This window comes from Cherax quadricarinatus, chromosome 42, assembly GCF_038502225.1.
Source record: "Cherax quadricarinatus isolate ZL_2023a chromosome 42, ASM3850222v1, whole genome shotgun sequence".
Taxonomy (NCBI): Eukaryota; Metazoa; Arthropoda; class Malacostraca; order Decapoda; family Parastacidae; genus Cherax; species Cherax quadricarinatus.
The window spans coordinates 8,341,201-8,357,707 of NC_091333.1; positions in this window are offsets into that span (position 1 = coordinate 8,341,201).

Genomic DNA, 16,507 nt, shown 5'->3' on the forward strand with positions numbered 1-16,507 from the left:
TACACCCATGGTGAGAAATGCGCGCCCCAGGGCCAAGCCAACTCCCAAAGGGGAAAAAGGAAGAAACACCATACAAGGATGTGTAGCCAGAGAGCACAAGATACCAGATCTTTGCAAAAAACACTCAAAACAGTAAACTCAGACAAAGATAAAACTAAAAAGCTTTCCCACAAATGCCCTTTCAAAGGGGGAGTTCTCTCTGTAACTAATATTTATATTACATTTTAAAATAATGAAAACAATAAAACGGACAAATAATTTAGTACACATCAAAAAAAATAAAAAGAGAAATTCAAGATATGCAAAAAAAGTACAAAACTTATGTTTCCTCTTTTTGGTCTTTTTGTCCTTCATAGTAAAACCTACAACTTACTTGGATGTGCTCCCCCTTACTTATAACATCAGTTTACCATGTACCAGTTATTCCGCCTCAAATATGTGGCTTTAGAATAGGGGCTACCAAAAATGACATGATGAATTAATGTCTTAGGTTTCTTTAAAGGAATTATAATTAAGGATTAACTTAACTAAAAAAAGGTAGGTATGAAAGACACTGATGATATGATTTTAGATTTTTAATTATTGTGAAAAAATTTAAATTTTGATTATATTACTTAAATATGATAATTTTTTAAAACCATGTATATTAAGATCTTGGGCTGACTTTGTACCATCTATAGTATATTTTGGGGATGGATTAGAGGCCGGCTCATCCAATTTAAAGAGCAAAAACCAAAATATGGTAAAAATGAGAATTTATTAAATTTTTTTGAAAATTTGCCAAACTTTATTTAAATTAATACAATAAAATTGTCTTTAAATGGAGGAATGGAGCCCAAATTCCTATAAGGAAAGGGGACTGAGTTTAGGTTTCGTTTGGGTTTAACCTTTTAAAAATATATACATTTGTTGTGCCATATTGGAAAGTAAAAAAAAATTTTTTATTAAAAGGGAAAACAACAACAATCTCCCCCAAAAAAAAACTCCTTTTAAAAAAAGGCCCCGAATACAGTTTGACATTGAGGCCCGGTGTGTTCAAAGATAGGAGTAAAATGAAAAAAAAAGTTTCTGTGTCACCCCCATTTTTTGACCATGGTTGAAACCCGTTAGCCTGCAATCCCCCGGGGTTTTAATTTCAACTTCGATGATAACTTTTGAGAGCTGATTAACCCTTTTATACAAGATTTTTTTCCTAGTTACCATAGGATATATAACCCTGAAGAAGATTGAAGTAAGATGCCACGTGGGAACGGGGTACAATACCCCACTAACTTTTTCAACCCCCACACCACTCATGGATAAAAATTATGCCCAAAGATCACAAAACCAGAAAAAAAACTGGCGGAGTTGCCTATGGGAAAAAAAACCCCCCCCTTAAAAAAAAAAAAAAAAATTTTTTTAAAAAATTTTGGGGGCCCCCCCAAAACCCTTTTTTTTTAAAAATTTTTTTTTTTTTTTTTTCCCAATTTTTTAAAAAAAAAAAATTGGGTTTTTTTAAAAAAATTTAAAAAAAATTTTTTGTTTGAAATAAAAAGGAAAAAAATTTTTTTTTAAAAAAAACCCCTTTTTAAAAAAACCCAAATAAAAAAAATTTTTTTTTAAAAATTTTTAAAAAAAAAAAAAAAAATTTTTTTTGGGGCCCCAAAAAACCCCCAGGGTTTTTCCCGGGAACCCCCTTTAAAAACCTTTTTAAAATTTTTTTTGGGGTTTTTTAAAAAATTTTTTTTTTTTAAAAATTTTAAAAAAAATTTTTTAAAATCCCCCCCCCCCGGGGGGGGGGGAAAAAAAAATTTTTTTAAAATTTTTTTTTTAAAAAAAAATTTTTGGGAAAAACCCAAAAAAAAATTCCCCGGGGGGGGTTTTTTTAAATTTCCAAAAAAAAAATTTTAAAAAACCAAAAAATTTTTTTTTTAAAAAAAAAAAACCCAAAAATTTTTAATTTTAACCATCCTTTTTTTTTTTCCCCCAAAAATTTTGAATTTTTTTTAATTCCCCTTTTGGGCCCGCCCGGGTTTTTGGGGGGTTTAAATTTTTTTTTTTTTTGGGGGGGGGGCCCAAAAAAAATTTCCCCGGAAATTGGGGAAAAAAAAAAAACCCCCCCCCCCTTTTCCCCCCTTTTTTCCCTTAAAAAAATGGGCTTTCCCCAAAAAAGGGGTTTTTTCCCCCCGGGGGGAAGGGGAAAAAATTAATTTAAAAAAATTTTTTAAAAAAAAAAATTTTTTTTAAAATAAAAAATTAAAAAATTTAAACCTTTTTTGGGGTTTCCCCCCTTTTTTTTTTTTTTTTTTAAAGGGCCCCCTTTTTAAAAAAAAAAGGGGGGGCCCCGGGATTTTTTTTTTTAAAAAAGGGGCCCCCTTTGGAAATAAAAAAAATTTTTTTAAACCTCCCCCCCGGGGGGGGGGGAAAAAAATGTCCCCCGGGGGGGGGGGAAATTTTTAAAGGGGAAATTGGGGTTTGGGAAAGGCTTTTTTCCCAAAAGGGGGAAAAAGGGGGGGGGGTTTTTTTTTTAAAATTGGTTTTCCCCCTTGGGGGAAAACCTTTTTTTGGGTTAAAAAAATTTTTAAAAACCCAAAAAAACCCCCCAAAAAAAAAAAAACCCCCAAAAAAATTTTGGATTAAAAAAAAAAAAAAATTTTTTTTTTTTGGGGGGGGGTTTACCCCCCCCGGGGGGGGGGGGGGTTTTTTTTTGGGGCCCCCGGGGTTTTTGGGGGGGAAAAAAGGGGCCCCCCAAAAAACCCCCCCAAACTAAAAAGGGGCCTTTTCCCCAAAAATTTTTTTTTTTTTTCCCCCCCCAAAAAGGGGGGGCCCCCCCCCCCCAAAAACCCCCACCCCAAAAAAAAATTTAAAATTTTTCTTTTCCCCTTTTTTGAAAAACCGGGAAAAAAAAAAATTTTCCCCCAAAAAAAATTTTTTAAAACGGGGGGGAATTTTTTTTTTTTTTTTTTAAAAAAGGGCCGGGGGGGGCCCCAAAAAATTTTTAAAATTTGGGGGAAAAAAATTTTTTTTTTTCCTTTTTTAAAAGAAAAAGGGGGGTTTTTTCCCCCCCAAAAAAATTGGGGGTTTTTTTGGGGGTTTTTGGGGGGGGGAAAAGGGGGGGGTTTTTCCCCCCCCCAAAAAAAAAAACCCCCCCCCCCCCCCCCATTTTCCAGGGGTTTTTTTTCCCCAAAAAAAACCCCGGGGGGGTTTGGGGCCCCCCCAAAATTAAAAAAAATTCCCTGGGGAAAAAAAATTTTAAAAAAAAATTTAAAAAAAAAAAAAAAAAAAAGGGGGTTTTTTTTTTTTAAAACCCTTAAAAAGAATTTAAATTGTAGTTACCCAAAATATTACCCTAGGCAGCAAGCCCCGTCCTGGTTTACCTGAGGGGGTTTCCGGGGAAAAACCCCGGCCGGGCTGGACCGGGCCCCCTGGGGACGGCGTGATCAACCGGTGGTTACGCTGGCTGAAAACAACCCAAACGCGGCCCACAGCCCGGCTGGTGGGGCCGATTTAGGTTTTGCGGCGGCTTAAAGACACCCGGGGGCATTGGTAACCCCATGTATGCGGGGAGGCAGTTGAACAGCCCGGGGCCCCTGGCATTTATTGTTTTTCAACCCCAGTGCCTGCCATTGGGGGAGTTGCCGCCTGCCAGTTTTTTTGTTTTGTTGGGGATTTTTGGGGGAAGTTCAGTTAGCCCTAGGTTTTTCCAGTTTTAACATGTATTCCCCCCCTATTCCAGGGAGTACGGGTTCAGAAATGCCCCTCCCAGTAACTGGGGTTTTACTCCAGGGTCGTGAAGGCTCTTTTTTTCTAGGCACAATTTCACCCCTTGAAGGTGTTTTGGTGTGCAGAATAGTCCAGTGTAGAAAAAAGGCCCTAAAAGTGTCATCAGGGTCCCCCTAGTTTTAAAGGGTTTTTCATTATCCATCCTGTCATTTTTTGAGATCGTTTGATCAATGTTATGGCCCTTAAGGTGAGAGTCTTATGATCACCCCAGGTCTTTGCGTTTTGTTTTGCCTTTTTTGTCGAATTTGTTTTTTGTACTCTGAAGTTTTAATTTCCTTTTTACCATATCGGGTAATTGAAATTTCATTTTGAACTTCATTTGTTTTAGCCCATTGAAAGATTTTTTTGAATCCCCCCTGAGCCTTGCAGGTCTAAAATAAAAACCTTATGGTTGTGTCATCTCAAAGGAAGAACGGTGTGGCTGACATCCTTGTCTATGTCAGATATGAGGATGAAAAAAAGAGGGGGAGAAATTTTGGCCTTTTAAAGAGTTTTCAAGGCTCAGACTTTACTCTGTTGACACTCTTGTTCTGTTTGTGGGGAAATTATGATCCATTGCCAATTTTTTATTCCTTAACGCATTCTGTGCATTTTTACCCCATGGTCAAAATTTTAAAGGGCTTTCGTTTAAAAATCTGCATTTTTTTTTGTTTCTAGTGCATCTGGGCCCTTTTGTATGACCAGTTTTTTTAAAGGGGAAAGGATTTGCCTAAACCCATTTTGCCCGGGGTTGTAACTGATGGGAAAATTTTTGCAGGGGATTTTGGTTTTGGGACCCTTTCAAAGATTTTTTAAATTGAGATGTCAGTGCTATGGTCTGTAGTTTTTTGTTTTTTTTGCCCCCTTTGGGGGAGGGGGGCTATGTCTTTGTTTTAGAACGGGAAAACCCCTGTCCATGTTTCTCCATGGAGGGAAAATCGTGATGGGGCTTGCAGTTTGAGAACCGAGTTCCACAGTCTGGCCCTGGGGCAGAGTGCAGGGGATGTTATTTACCCTGTTAAGCATTTGGCGGGAAAAATCAGATGGGGAACCAAATTCTGGGGTTTTCCCAAAAAATTTTTTTGATCTTGATTTTCAGTCTGTGGGTTGTTAAATGAGTCATTTGGGGGACTTGGTAGTCACCTTTTTTGGTTACTGTGTGGGACCCATTGTTTAAGAAAAACCGGGATGTTTTTCTGACTTTGAGGCATAAAAAAAAAATATTTTGGGTTTCTTCATTTTTTAGGTTTTTATTTCCCTCCCGATTCCGCTCATAAGTTTCCCTTTTAGCTTGTTGTTTTTTCTTTCTGCCCAGTGACCCTACGCATTTCGATATATTCCCTTTTTTACCCCCCTTTTATTTTTTTCCGCCTTAAAGGAAACCCCTGTCTTTTTCTATTTTAATCACCCTCCTTTTTTTTAAAGAATAAGCCTTGAAAATACTCGGGTCCCCCCCCGAGTTAATCGGGGCCCACCCATGGGGGGCTCAGGGGTCTATCCCCCGCTTATATATTTAGGACTTGTTTTTTTTCCCCCATTTTTATTCTTGAAGTTGAATTTGGTAAAGGCCCTCTGATAATTTATTTTGTGTCTGTTGCTCCAACCAAAAATGTCTAAACCCCTTGATTATGATGATCTGAGTAATATTTTTTTGATATGGTGAACACGTATCATTGTTAAAATATCAGTGTATTCTCCACCTAGTAGGCTCTTTATTTGCTGCGTTAAATTTTGGGGTTAAAAGCCCATGTGTGGGGAGTTCTCCAAGCTGCCTCCTGGTGTTATCACTGCAACCTTTTTTATATTCCCCCATTTCTGCCTCTTGAAACCCCCCAGGCAAGATGGGGGGGATGGCAGATTTTCCAGGCATTTAATTTTTAACAGCTTCCTGAATTGTGGGCCCCAATCGGGAGGGAACTACAAATGACAGGTTTTGCCCTCGTTTTTACTGCAAAATTTCCCACTACATCATTTGGGGGAAAACAGTTCGTAAAAAGTGATTTCATAAAGGCCAACCCCTTCCCTTTTTGCCGTTCCTCTGTGCTAAGGTTGTAACCTCGGATCCATATTTCATTGCCCAAGGATCCTTTGGGGTCTTGAACCCGCAACATTCACCCCTTTCAAAAGTCCAGGATAAAAGGATTTTTGTTGTTATTTTGCCCCTTTAAATTTGAAAAGAAGAATGTCTTGGGACTGGGGGTACTAGATTTTTTTTCCGGCACTAGTATCGATTGTTGGTTTGAGGAAAATCGACGGTTCCACCAGAAATGACTGGGGAAATCGTTTCCATTTTCCCCCCTTTTTTTCCTGGTATAAAATTCCCCCTTAATGGCTGTGGCTACCCCGGTTTATGGCCCGGGTGTTTTGATCTTTTTTCCTTTGATGGTCCCGATTTTAAAATAGTGTCTTTCTGTAAAGAGGGACAATTTCAGGGGGAAAAGCTTTTCAGGAAGGGAGTTTGCATTTTCCTGTTGTCATATGGGCACCCCTTTTTAGGGGGGCGTTTCCCCTCCATCTGTTTTTCCAGATTTTTCCCTGCCTGCAGATACCAATGCATAGTATGACAGGGTTGGTTTTTCCTTGCCCCTTGGTTCTGTGACTGCCCCGTTGGTGCAGTTTTCCTGTGTCATTCCTTCCCCCTAGTACTAAATTGGGGGCCCCACCAGTTGTTTCTGAAATATCCTCACTATTGCTAGTGGGGTCCCCTTTTTTGTATCTCCTTGGGATTTTTTTGTTTTTAAACTGGGTTTTTTCTTGCCCAGTCCTTTTTTCCCTTAAACCCTTCCCCCAAAGGGCAATGCATTCCCCTGCGCCATTTCTGACTACCTGACACCCCCATCCTCACCATTACTGTTCCCCCAAACACCCCCAACCACCATTATTTTCTCCGGACAGCATTTTCCCCCCCCATTTCTGTCACCCGGGGCACCTAGCCTTAAATTTCTGACCAATGGCGCACCCCAAGGCAAACCCTGTGCCCAGACTTTTATTTTCCCCTCTGTTATAGAATCTTCCCGGTTTTTTTTAAAGGGTGCTCTTTTTATCCCTTTAAATACCAATGTGATTTTAGTCCCAGATTGATCTCATTTGGGACCCAAAAATTTCCCAATTTTACCAATTTTAGATAGTTCTGGGTATCTGCACACGTGACACCCTTTTTACAAAAAGGCAAGTAAATTAGGGGAAACCTGTTTGTTTGATTTACTGGACACACAGAGCTTTATAATTTATTTGAATGGGTTTATTTTCCCGTAACCCCACTAGTAAACCCTTGAATATTCTACTAAAACCTTCCAAAAAGATCTGGTTTTTTTATTTCTATTTCTAACTTTCTTGATATTTGGACAGCCTACCAGTTCGTTTTTTTTTTTATTTATTGTTTGTGTTTTTATAAGGGTGCCAAACCCCCGTCTGTTTACAGTCTGCTTTTTTGTCCAACAATCCGTTTTTTAAAAAGCAAAGGGGTTGGGGCCAGTCGGGGCGACCACGGGTTGGACCCGTGGGTTGGAACCAGTTGGATCTATTTGTGGGGCATTTTTAAACTTATTTCGATATTTGGGCAAACATGAAGGGGAAATTTCGAAAATTTTTTGGTAATATGTGATTAGATTGATACAAAAGTATAACTCCGGGGTTGAAGAACCCCTGATTGCTGGCAGTCCTACAATGATGAACGGGAGAGGCCTCAAACCCTTTTTTTACAGCCTGAAGGGAGGGTCACTGTATCTAGTTTTCTAGTTTTTTTGCTCCCCCACAACAAATGCTATATTATCACTAAGGGTGGGGAAATTTTGGGGGAAAGACATTTTTTTGGGAATTTTGTTTTTTGTGTATATTAACTTAACTAAAGGTTTTTTTGAAATTTTACTGTATGTTGTCTAACAGTGGGCCCCCCACGATTTAACATTCCAGAAGTCTGGGGTCCGTTTGAAAGAATTTGTTCCCATAAAAATTATAAAATTTGATTAGTCCGTTTGACCCCAAAAATCAGTAAAAAGCACTTCAAAATACACTTACATAATTGTTGAGGAAGTTGATCAAGGAAAGTCCATGATTTCGAAGAAGAAAAAAAAATTGAAAATCACCCACCCCCTAAGTACCATTATATTGGTTAGTTGCTACTCAAACTGTGTTCCCTATTGACTGGTATCGCTAGATTTATGCAGGTTACACTAGCAGGCCAGGGATTTTAAAAACAAAACCTGTGTTTTTGGAAAGTTTTGCCCCCCCCTTTTTAGGCCTTTTCACTTCAGTTAAATTACACCTGTTTTAAATAAAATTTTTTTAGCATTTATTATCTAAAACAAAGGTGCCACTGAGTATACACATAACCTCGATACCTCTTGAGGAAAGTTTCTTTCCCCCTGAAAAAGAAAACTTTTAAATTATTTTTACGGCATGCTGGGTTTATGATTCCCCCTCTGGGTAAACTCTATTTTGGCCATTTAACCCCTTTTTTTTTGACCCCCGGGTATTTTCCCATTTTCCCCCCAAAGTTTTGGCCAAAGGCTAGGGGGATGAAATGATAAGATGATGGCAAAAATTAAAAGGGTTCTACACTTTAAGAAAACCGGGAAACAAAAAACCCAGAACCGAGGCCCGGGGCATGGGCACAACACCCTCAATTTAAAGATAAAACCAGAAAATTTAAAGAAGTCAATCTTAGAAATTTGGGAAGGATATTCTGCAAAGAAAAGTTTCCCAACAACAAGATAGATTTGCATTAAAAACCCAAAAATTAGGGTTTAAAAATTTTGGGTTTTTCCCGGGTCACCTTCACTCTTCCTCATACCCTTCATCTCTTACTCCCCTCCACCCTCTTCCAGTCTTTAAGCATTACAGGGCCCCCAAAGACGATCAGCTCCCAATGTGCCCAAGGGGAAAATTATTTTATGTAAGGGGTTTTGTACAGGGGTTTTGGGGGGCCCTGAAATGGATAATCAGTTCCAATTTTCCCTTTAGGGGAAAACAAATTTGTTAGTAATGGCACCTGAACATACTTTGGGAATGAAATAATATCGAACCCCCGGGGCCCACTGTACAAAACACTTATCTCATCCATAAACATAATATAATTTCTCCTGCATATGTAATGTGTTGTACTCACCAATTTGTGGTTGGGAATCAATTTCAGACCCAGGCCCTGCCTCTTAAGTTACCACCTTCAGATTCACTCTTTTTTAGCCTCATGGGCCCCATCTACCTGCTTTAAAATTATGAAGCCTGCCCCACCACTTCCTCACAACTGCTTCACTTCCTAATCACTATGAGACTGAAGAATTCTTCCTAACATACCTGTGGCTCATCTTTGACTAACTTCCAGCAATGCCCTGTAAGCCCTGTTTTTTCCCTTTTCAAACAGCTTATTCCTGTCTACCTTATCAATTCCCCTGGTATTTTGTATATTATCATTCCCCCCTTTTTATGTGTATGTGTGTGATTGTACATGTTATGATCCCACTGACCCAGTTGTTTATTTAAAAACTCACCATTTATAAATTTTGGCAATTAAGAAATTTGTTAAAACTGACTGATCAAAGAAAAGAAGTTACTTAATCTGAAAGCATGTTAGAAACAGAACCCAAAAATACTGAAAATACTATAGCGCTAAAATCTCAAACTAGCTATGAATTAAACAAAAAATTTTAAAGATTATGAAAAGCAATTTAGGGGCAACAAGAAGCCCAACAAACTTAAGAAAAGAGCTCCCTGATGTTACAATGACAAGAATAACAGAATACAAGACAAACAATTCAGCCTCACCTGTAACAGTTGTTGTTGAAGTTGTTGTATGATGCAAGAGTGATGGACGCCCCAACAAGGTGACAAACTGAAGAAGATCGGGATGGCCATCACCCCAAACCTAATGAATGACAGAAGAAACAAACTGATAATGTTTCACTGAGGATTACATAAGAAACAGAATTGGGAGTACTACAAGAGGCCAAGATTGATTTGTTCAGATTTTAACCCAGGAGCATTAGGCACCCAGGGTAACCCAGAAAGTCAGTGCATCATTAAGGGGCTGTCTCATATTTCCATTGAGTCCTTCAGCCTTTTCTCCCAGGATATGATTCCCTCAGTTGACTAACATCCAGGTTTAATTACTGATAGCTAACAGGGACAGAGGTGGGAACGTGCCCAACGTGTCCACCCATGCTGGAGGTTGAGCCATGGACACTTTTAGTGGGGAGTGCAATGTAACAGAGTCAAGAGACACCCCCGATCATCATAATGAAATATGACAAAATAAGCATATTTACAGAAAGTAACAAGCAGTAGATTACAAAATGATGTTACTGTTAGATTAAGGCTAGGCAGGATTTTTGGCAGTACAATCCCGAAACAATGAACAAATGTAGTTTTGGAAGAACAAGGACATACACTGGAACACTTTCTTAACAGTGTCCAAACATCCAACTTTTCAGACACAACTCCATGTATCCCAGATATGCAAACATTATTTAATGATAAGATATCTGAAATCTTTAAACTATCACATTTTGCATTGATAGATGAATGGATTTTGGAGACTAAAATTTGTTTCTCTATTATATTTAATTTTTTTGGTTTAAATCCCTTATTGTGTTCATGAGCTACATGCATAAAATGTAATACACATAAGGTGACATTTTTTGTGATGCAACTATGCCTGGGGGAATCTAGTGAAGACCCACTGTGACCTCTGTAATCCTTTTTTTTTGTATTACCTTCAGAAGATAAGCATGAAGTGCACTAAACTAGCCCGCTTCAGGTAAGAGCAGCTATCAATCACAGGAGGATAATAGGAGACGGGTATTTCCTCAGAAATGGAATAGGAGTCCAAGAGGACCCTGGTCAGAGATGTTGCAGGTAAGAAGTGGAAGGCAATACTTGCTGACTCATCCTGAATATTTGGGAAGGCATAATAATAACAATGATAATATCTATTTCTACAAGTACATGTACAAGGTATAAAGGCCTAGCTGACATCAATGACATACTACTAAAAGAAAGCCACTAGTTATGCTGAGCATTTCAGCAAATTAGGTGTTTTTTCCCAGGATGTGACCCACACCCGCAACTAACACCGGTACCCATTTTTTACTGATGGGTGAACAAGGACAGCAGGTGTCTTTGGAAACACGTCCATAATGTTTTCCAGCCATACCAGAGATTAAACTCCGGACCTCAGTGTGTGAGGGAAGTGCACTAAGGATCAAGTTACAGGACACCCGCACAAGTGAGGGGCAGAACTCACAATGGACAAGATCAGTCTGTAAAAGACTTTCGGAGATGTGTGTGAGCAAATTGAAACCAGGGAAGGGCCACACTGAGTGCTCAGGGTGGTCCCCCACCCAAGGACAAGGGCCCCTCAAAGGACCAGATAAAATCCAACTCCGAGGGAAAACTGTGATGCCAAGGTTCCCATGTCTTGCTGATGGATCTTCCCTCATATTCCTGATGAAAAACCCCCTCTAGTCAAGAGGATGGGGAGGCTAGGAGGAGGGAAGGTTGCTAACTGATTAATGTTCCAAACCAAAGAAAGATGTGAGGAGCTCTTCTGCTGACCAAAAGGTAAAAGAGACGGGGCTAGGAGAGGATAGGGAACCAAAGAAGATGTAAAGAATATGATTTTGTGGAAGAAATGGAATGACTAGTGATTGCAAAATGTTCCAGCAAGGAAAAAGGTTTGAGGGAATCCATTTACTAGGTTTGAGGGGGAAAGGAAAAGGTCTGGAAAGAAAGTAGGAGAGTAGGACAGAGATGAAATTGAAACAGCCAGTATCAACTAAGAAAGAGAATCAAAAAGTATGGGTGGAACTCTAAAGATAACAGCTGATGTCCAGAATTGTGCTGATTTGGGAAAAAAGAAAGTCAAACCATACCATGGATGGGATTGAACTCGTGGTGGCGTGTAACTTCAGGCCAGTCGCACTGATTTCATGAGTCAAGACAAGGTCAAGTACATACAACTCTCCAAATTCACCCCCAAATGTTGTTGTTGCTGCTGGGTGGTTTTCAACATTCTAGAGAAAAAAGACTTGACAGGGGTGATAGTTTGTGTGAAAATGAGTTCAATACCCTAAGAAGTCTGGTAAGCATCAACATCTTTATGAGATATATACTTACACTTGCTTGAAGAGCATTTCCCATTTGGGAGTCAGATTAAAACTATACCATCATGTGCCTGGTAGAGTAGCAGCTCTTATCAGGAGAACAATTAGATGAGGGGAAGGTTGCAGTGAAGTACAGCCTGGGAAAAATACAAGTCTTAATCATTATTTTTTAACCTTTATTTGAAAAACACACACACATTTAAAATAGGGTAAAAATTTGGTGTATAGGGATATGTGCATACAAGTGTAATCACTTGTTTGTTGGGATGGCTCTAGCTCCTGGCCCCTAACTGACTTAACATAAATCAACCAGGGATATATTGTATCAAACTCTATTATTTGATCTGGTCTAATTTTCCCTTTTGAAAAAGAGGCATTGTCAACTTACATGATCTACTGACCCTACTAGTACCTTTTCCCAGATAGAAATTTTCTTCAAATAAAAAATATCGCCCCTTGTCATTGCTTGTTTTTATTCCACCTACATTTGTAGTTTCCACATTAGTCTTATTAGGTATGATACTCTCAAAGTTCATTTGAAATCAAGTAATAACCTTCCAACCATCTCATTCTTGTGCTTTTCACTGATTATTAAGTAGTTTAAAGAAGTATTTTTAAACACTAGCTGTCTCCCCCCAAAGGCAAGGTGACCCAACAAATAAACACTTTTCACCACAGTCCCCTATCATGTCTTGCCAGAGGCATGTAGATACTGATATAAAACCAATCTGATATTTTGCATTTTGCTGGGGCAATGCATATATGATAATACCTGCAAACCAATTGATGTCTAATATTGTAGATTTTTCCCAGGTGGGCTCCGCTTTACAGTGTTTACTAATATGGAGTTTTAAATTACACCATTCCTCATTTATTCAGACTTCCTACAATAAATATATTCACCCTACATAAGCTAGGATGAAAAATATTTTAAGATAAGTTCTTTTGCATTTTCTAGGTTTAGCTACATTGCTCATTAATATGACAGTGTAAACATGTTATCAGGCTTTACGCATTTGAAAATGAAAAAGACTCACTTTACAGCAATTTTGCTTACCACAGCCCAAAACTAAACTGCTGTATAAACAACCCTTTCCTGTAAAATTAATTTACTGATATGAAAACCAATCTGTAATATATTTAGCATTTTGCTGTCCCAGATGCATATATTATCATTTAGCAAACCATGTGATTTTCTAATATTAAGTCTTTCATTATCTGACCTAAGCATAATATTATAACTAGCCTTTCTTATGAGTGATGATGACACAGTATCCACAAAAGCAAACAGCAAGTTCATCTTGCTTGCCAAAAGTTCACTCCCTTGATGAGCACCAAATAAACAATGATCCAGGCAACAAGTAAAGCAACAAATTTTTCCTTGGGAAATCCTCATGTCGAATGCCTCCAGTGATATCTAGGGCAATTACTGTGAGGTACAGAAAGGAAGATGCATTGATCAATGTTGTAGCTTTAAAATTATGCATATACTATGTTTGACATTTTATTGGAAGTACAGTGGACCCCGGTTTACGATCAGCTCCCAATCAACCCAAATTTTGTAAGTGTATTTAAGAAAGTGCGTTTGTATGTGTATGTTTGGGAGTCTGAAATGGACTAATCTAATTACAATATTCCTTTTGGGAACAAATTCGGTCAGTACTGGCACCTGAGACATACTTCTGGACTGAAATAATATCGTAAACGGGGTCCACTGTATTTGATAAACTATCATGAACTATGAAGGTATGCTGTCATTAAGCATTTCAGTGAGTCAAACATTCATTTTGCCATCAAATACATACACTACATGGTTTGTTGTCAAGAAAAGGCTACATTATGGGAAAATATATACAAGTCTGAAACAATCCCAATTTGCTTTTTCCAGTCACAAATTTATAACTATAAGGGAATAAATTTTAGTACTGTTTTGGTAGTACTGCATTTTTTTAACTTCATTTTCAAGTCAAGTGAACTTATTAAAATAATTAAAAACAGACTAATCACTGCTATACAATTTTCACCTTAAAACAATAAATAACATTCTTACTGGAAGAACTCATCAGCAGGACTCTTAAGAATGGTTTTGTTAGTATATTCCATTCTTCTTCGTGGTCATGTTTGGATAGATAAGGCCCCAGTCGGTTCATGAGTCCACCACTCAGGGTACAATTCCTGGAGCTGAATTCTCTACAGACTGTATATGGAGACAACCATGGGAAATACTGATATAAAAAAACTGCTGATAATTAATGATATAAACTCATAAGTCAACCAAATTCAGCTCAAATATAAGGCAAATAATTAACATAAAGTAAAGTAAGTACTTAATTTAGAAAGCATAAATTCTCCCATTTAATAAGTGAAAAGAAAGGCAGCAGGGCTTGTCACTTGCATTCTGAGCTCCAACCATCCCCACATGATGTCCATGGCAAGGTTTTTGGAATGATGAGTAGATGTGTAGATCCCCCAGGATAACACAACTTTTATAACCCCCAAATGTAGAAGCTGATCTGAACATGGCATAACCAATGCCTGAAAATGAAATGATAATAATAATTAACAATAATAATAAATAAAACAATAAAAAAAATAAAAAAATAAATCATAAAAAAATAATAATAATAAATAATAATAATAATAAAAATATCTTTATTTACTACAAATTTTTACATGTACATGGTATACAGGCCTAGCTGACAACAAGGGACATACTATGCATAGAAATCCTTGTTATGCTCGGCATTTCGGGCAATTGGTCAGTGTCCCAGGATGCGACCACCCAGTCGATAACACCTAGGTACCCATTTTACTGATGGGAACATAGACAACAGGTGGAAAGAAACACGAAAGTTTCTACGGGCTGGAATCGAACAGGCCCTGCCATGTGAGCGGGGTGTTAGCCACCAGGCCACCAGAAAGGGCCCTCATAATAATAATAATAATAAAATAATTAACTGCCTTAAGAATCATAAATATCTACTTTATTTACAAATGGTGCTGTTTGGTATTTCAAAATTTGCCTTAAAAGTAAAAAGTGACCAGTTTCCCAGATTTCTTTACAGGTACTGAAAATTGTGCCAAATCACAGAACACATTTTTTTATGTTATGCCAATACAATTGCATAATCTACCTATTCAGCAGTGGTTAAAATAAATTTGGTTTATCATAAATGTATATATATAAATAAATAAATAAATAAATAAATAATATAAACTACTAACCTTGGAAAGGGGACAGATTTTCCATCTGTGATGGACCCTCACGTCCAAACTGCTAGACACAGCTGGAGAACATGAGTGGCACTCCACACAGGGAAAAACATAATACAGTAAGGATCAGGAAGGCCCTGAACAAATCAATGGAAGAGCATATAAACACGAAAATCCTTAAAGCCCCTAAAACTGTAAAATATACACTGTACATCAGTATATTTGCAAACTAGTGACTACACAAAACACATTTAAAATACACACATATTTTATCAAAAAAAAAAAAAAAAAGGTAACATCAGTATTTGTTTCCACTTACCCTAGTCAAACCACAAAAAAAAAGATATGAGAAAGGGCCCAAAAATTCACAACAAGACTGGTACTGTCACTAAGGAACAAGAGTTTGAACAAACTGGCCAAGTACAACCAGTGAAAATAAATACTTCTGGCCTAGATTAGAAAGTAAATAAGTTTATTCAGGTATACACAAATACAGTTACATGAATTATCATCATAGCAGCATTGTAGAGAACCAGGGTAACCCAAAAAGTCAAAATGACTTATTTCCACTGGGGGCTTTTTCATTTCCCCTGGGGAAAATTTCCAAACATGTAACGACCTACCCGGTCTCCTCCTGGCCCACCCTCACGGGTTCAAAACCTACTCCTCTACCCTCGGGTTTAACAACCCCACCCATGGCCTCCTCCGGGGTTTACAACCCCATCCATGGCCCCCTCACGGGTTTAACAACCTCACTCCATGCCCACCTACGGGTTCAAAACCTCACCCATGGGCCACCCCCCACGGGGTTCAAAACCCCCTCCAGGGCCACCCTCCCCGGGGTTAACAACCTATCCGGCTACCCCCACGGGTTTAAAACCCCATCCCTGCCTACCCTCCGGGTTCAACAACCCCCACCCATGGCCTCCTCCGGTTCAAAACCCCCTCCAGGCCCCCCTCATGGTTAAAAACCTCCCCCATGGCCTACCCCCAGGGTTCAAAACCTCATCCATGGCCACCCCCTGGGTTAACAACCTCATTATGACCTCCCCCCCGGGTCAACAAACCCCTTTAGCCTACCCCCCGGTAACAACCCCCCTCATGGCCTACCCTCACTGGTTCAACAACCCACCCATGGCCCCACCTCATGGGGTTAACAACCCACCCATGGCCTACCCTCACGGTTCAACAACCTCACCCCTGGGCCACCCTCAGGTTCAACAACCTCACCCATGGCACCCCCCCGGGTTCAACAACCCCACCCATGGCCTACCCCCCTGGTTAACAACCTCACCATGGCCCACCTCAGGTTCAAACCCCCTATGGCCCCCGGGGTTTAACAACTCACTCCATGGGGACCCTCAGGGTTCAAAAACCTCACTCCATGGCCCCCCCCTACGGTTCAACAACCTCACCCATGGCCCACCCTCACTGGTTCCGCCCTCTATTTCCCC